Source organism: Humulus lupulus, chromosome 3 (genome assembly GCF_963169125.1).
Source record: "Humulus lupulus chromosome 3, drHumLupu1.1, whole genome shotgun sequence".
In the NCBI taxonomy this organism is placed as follows: domain Eukaryota; kingdom Viridiplantae; phylum Streptophyta; class Magnoliopsida; order Rosales; family Cannabaceae; genus Humulus; species Humulus lupulus.
This window is the reverse complement of record NC_084795.1, coordinates 230,294,698-230,300,061: the sequence shown is the minus strand read 5'-3', so window position 1 is coordinate 230,300,061 and position 5,364 is coordinate 230,294,698. Positions and strand designations below refer to the sequence as shown.

At 30.0% G+C, this 5,364-nt stretch overlaps 1 long non-coding RNA gene across 1 annotated transcript; it reads right to left on the bottom strand.

Moving 5' to 3' along the window:
• Positions 1-1,933: 1,933 nt before the first annotated feature.
• On the bottom strand, positions 1,934-5,089 carry LOC133821552 (uncharacterized). Its single transcript, XR_009887666.1, has 4 exons — positions 4,902-5,089; positions 4,726-4,778; positions 2,817-2,856; positions 1,934-2,225 (listed from the first exon to the last, which is right to left on the bottom strand). It is a non-coding gene; the product is annotated as an uncharacterized LOC133821552 (long non-coding RNA).
• Between the last annotated feature and the right edge of the window lie 275 nt (positions 5,090-5,364).

The following is a 5,364-nucleotide window of genomic DNA, read 5'->3' as shown; positions in this document are numbered from 1 at the left end:
AAAAAGGTGGGGATATATATATATATATATATATATATAAAGAAATAAAGAAAGGTCGACACTCACTCCAAATTATAAGTCTTAGCTACATATATATACATACATCTCTAATGTAAGTCTCTCCATGTGTGCTCCTCCTATTATCCTATCCTATTTTCGGTATGGGAATAAATTATAATTATAATTTCTTTTATATGATGGTATACATTGTAACATTGTAATTAGAGCGAGTCTTCCACACATTTGTTTAGAAAATTCTAAATAATTTATTGTGCCAAAATTAGGGTAAAATAGCATGTTTCATGCATAATTTTTTTCTATGCGAGTGAAATTGATTGTTTGAACCCTAATTTCGACACAATAAATTATTCAAAATTTCTTAAAAATGTGTAGAAAGCGAGCTATAACTACAATGTGTATTGTCATATAAAAAATTAGGTTATAACTTATCCGCATATCTAAAATAGGAGGAGGTACATTGGTGCTCACATATCATGAAGAACACTAAAGAACTACCCTATAATATACTCTTATTGGAGAACATAGTAATTGTTTTTTAAGAGTAAAAATGGCTTAGTTCTTGTGGTGGATATGGATTCAACACATTTATAAAGTAACTTAACACGATATAATTTTTAACATACACAAGCTAACACAAAATTTGTTTCATTTGAAACATGTTTAACACGGATAATAAAAGTGTCATTTTCATGCCAACCTATTTAACTCGTTTATGACATGTCTAACCCGTTTAAGTAAATATTTTTATATTTTATACTAAATTAATTTTGAAAAAAATCCCAAAATAACTTTATTTTTTCCAATTAATGATTGTTAATGAACACTTGAACTATGTATTGTGTGTGTTGTAGTTTTTATAATATGTTATATAATTACGAATAATCATGTTAATTTAGTGTCTATGTCAGATAACACATTTAATCGTGTTATTAAATGTGTTAGTGTGTCATGTCATGTGACTCGCTAACTAAACATGTCGTGTTCGTGTTGAAATTATTGATACGTTTAATAATTGTTTCGTGTTTGTGTTTACATTAATTATGTGATGTCATAAACATATCGACACCAACACAATATGTTTACACAAGTTGCAAGCCCTAGCGCATGCCAACTATGGGCCATTAGAATGCTCGTGGTCTCGGGCCTAGCCTTGGCCCACCTAACCAAGCTCGCCACAACTGAATTCAATGTGAGCAAGAATATATAATAATAATGTATTTATTTATTTCTTTTTAAAATATATTTGAATTAAAATTATATAATTTTTTTAAAGATAAATTTGTTTGGATGTGTGCCCTGCCCTTAAAGCAATTAATTTTGTAAAATAATTATTGAGTATTTAAAAAAGATAATATTTTTCACGCACATTTTCAATTTGGATATAGGTATTTCTAAGGCTTTTGTTCATATAATTTGAAAAATTCTCAAGTTTCATTACACAAAGCAAGTGCACCACATAACTGTTACGATTGGTTAAATACAAATGATAAGTGTTGTTATACAAGCTAGGTGTAAAACACTTAGTAATTTCACATAGTGAAGATGTCAAATTTGAATTTCAATTGTAGACACTTAAAAATTATATTTTTTGGTCCAAAGTGATACAATGAGGTATCTAAGGATGCCCAAAAACTGTGGAGGTGTTTAAGGTCATTTTTTAGAGTTTTGACCTGCCTAGATGGCGTTGCATCTCCACCTAGGAGGTGCACATCGCCAAAAGTCTTAGGACTTTGAGAAACCCAACAGGCAACGCATCGCTTGACCTGTCCGTACAGACACGTGTTTTAGTTCCAAATGATGTGTTTTTTAGGGTCTAATTGTAACACTGGTTAGCCAAAACCTTCACACTGTGTACTTTTGTAAAGAATGCCATAAACTAGTACTTAATAAAACATTCACATTTTCATTGGTCTATAAAAGAAAGCCACTTATTATAAAGGTTTCAGTGGGGTCTTGCTTAAAAACATGCAAGTTGGCCCCAATAGTTTTAAAAGAAAATATGAGTTTTTATGCAAAGTTCCAAAAAAAAAAAACAACTAATAATTTAAGTCTCACTGATAAGTTTAAAAAGTCTCATAAAACATAACATTATTAAAATGGCGTCTTTAAGTGATCGTTTTTCGTCCATAGGATGCCCCACGCCATACACACCAGGACGATAGAACTTCCCACATCACCACGTGTGCCATGGAGAAACCTATTTGCTACTTGGAAGGGAAAGTAAGGGGGTGAGCTAAAAGCCCAGTAAGGAAATATAAACAACAAGCAAGTAAGATACAACAATTTACAAACACTATCATTCATCTTTATACATCATAGCATCATCATGAAATTTGCATCAATATCATAAACGTAAACATATTACCACCATCATATCATAAATATCATAACATCATAACGGAATCGTAACATCACCAAACATCATAACATAATCATAACCATAACCAGACATCATAACACATTCATACACAATTCCTTTTGAACATGGCCCGCTAACTTGTCCATGCCACCCTTTGAGGTAAACAAGAGTCTCTGGTCCTTGAATAACCTCGGCGTATCCGCCCATGGAGTTACGTCTTCATATCCTTAGTAACTCGGGTTATGTCTTCTTTATCCTTAGCAACCCATTTTGATGTATCGCGTTCATCACGCTAACACCCATTCATAACAATAACATATTCATACAAGCCAACATATCATCACATTATGACATTCATAATTCATAACATTTCATTCACACAACAGTCTTACCATTCATAGCATAAACAATCATAAATTCTATCTAACTTCCTTACCTCAGGTCCAAGCTAAGTAAACTACAACTTCCCAACGAGCCTATACCATAATCAAAACGACATTCCTTAGCTTCACATAAAATTACTATTTTGCCATTTCATACAACTCATGTGTGCATGGGCCATGCACACATAATAAGAGTTACACACAACAAGCAAATATACTTAATTACACATAAGGCCATAAAAGAATAATGCTCATTTTACCTACTTTGCATGCATGATCATTCTATAAAAACTACATGGTTGAATAATAGACATTATTTTGGACATAAAAGTGAATTTGCATGTAACATGCATACATGGGAACGTTGCGTAATCGTGGCGTTTAAAACGATAATTCTATGCGTCTTACTTCTATCGTTTTAAAAAAATAAAAGACTTGTAGCATGTGTTGTTTACCATTGTTTATCTTCTTAAAATTACTAGGTTGATTAAATCTCCCAAGACATTCTTTTTATTTCATAAAAATAATTTTGTTTAGCCATTAAGAAAATATAAAAGACCATTTATTATTTTCAAATTACAAAGAATTAACAAAGGCATTGGAAATTATTTTAAAAAGAAAAATACCTATGATTACCATGTTTCCTTAGAAAAATCAATTTAATATTGATTAATTGTGTTACATAAATGATGTGAGAAAAATATATATTTTAAGTGTGGAAAAATATATTTTATTTGAATTATTTTAAGGCTTAGTTTTTATGTAACATAAATTCATAAGTGACAATTAAATAATCATTTTAAACATTTTAAACTAAACTTTCAGCCACTATTTAATTTCTTTAAAATCACAAATAAATTAGATTCAATATTTTCCTTAATCAAAATAAAGAAGAAATCTTAACTATTAAAATATACACTCATACCATATTAAAAATACCATTTTTAATATTACCATAGTTTAGGGTATTAATTTATTTCAAATACTAATCAAATTCCTCTTATTAAAACACACTTCACATTTTTTTTACAAAAAATCCAGCAATCATATTTATCATTAAAATCACTATATTGAATTTAAAACCTCATATTTTTTCTAAAATAAAAATTCTATAGGTATTTATTTGAGTAAAAATATCATTTTATTGTGACTTAAAATACCCTTTTAATTTCATAAAATCAACATAGCATTAAGGACATTACTTATGTATGCAAATCACTTTTTCACCAAACTTATTATCCAATTATTCACAAAAATCAGCAAGCATAATTACTCATGAAATTCATCTTTTATCTCATGCCTTTCAAAAATTCCATACAAAATCATACATGTCCAATAAACACAATAAACCACAAATCCTACATGCTCTTATTATACAAATAATTCCAAGAACATCACTAACACATATTCATATACAACCTTATAAAACCCTACAATAATAACAACATGCATTATTACATAAACACAATTATTCATATATGCCTTTATATTAAACCTAACATGTTTCTATCATCTTTCATGCATACCATAATTTATTTCTTCATAATATCATATACATCCTATAAAAATTTCACGGATCCAATTATCAAGATTCCAAATTATTATTATACCCAAATTACATACATAGGTCCTAAAACATGGATCTAACATATTGAAAATCACAAAACATAAAACAAAATATAGAGGGGGTCCTTAGATATGCTTAGGCCGAAATCTTCATGTATACAATAATAAATTATTACTAATCATCATACATAGAAAATCAACACCAAAACCCCTTTATGCATTAAACCATAATACCCTTCATGAAAGATCAAATAACACATCACCAACAAGATAATAAGAACCCTAAGTAACCTATTTTCCTACCCAAAACACAAATCCCCTTTCAACCATAGTCCCTCTAATAATATTACTCATCAAATACCAATAACCACAAAATTGAGGGAGGGATTTCAATACCTCTCTTGATAGAAATCAAGAATCCAATCTAGAAGCACCTCCTTGCTCAAACCCTAGGGGTTGTATTTTTTTGAATATCAAGATGGAGAAGAAGATGAACACCAAAAGTTAGAGACAACCCAAATGAATATACTAGATTTAACATAAGAAATCTTAGAACAAAACAAGAGCCTTACCCTCGCTTGAACCCTTCTTCTCCTCCTTCCTCTCTTTCTTCTTCTCCTTCTCTCTAGAAAATGGCAGCCCCTTCCTCCTCTCTCTCTAGCTTGCCACTCTCTCTCTCTCTCTATCCTCTCTCTAGGTCATGGCCAAAATGGTCTCATTTCCTTCCTTCCTTCCTTTTAATTCTTAATTCCCTCATAAAGCCTCACCAAGATAAATGGTAAGTTCCCCAATCCACTCATCTAATTAAGCCTAAAAAATCCTTTATAATAAAGAGTATTTTAATTGAATAAAATGTCAAAATTATCTTACCCAACAATAGCTATAATTCTCCAAAATTTATGTTTAATTGATTGAGAAAAATAAAGGAAATATGCCATTTCCTTTTCCTACTCCAAGCCGTCCATCACCCTTTCCCTTTCTTATTTTATTTTATTTTTTATTTAAATTAATTTAATCAATTATATCTAATATATG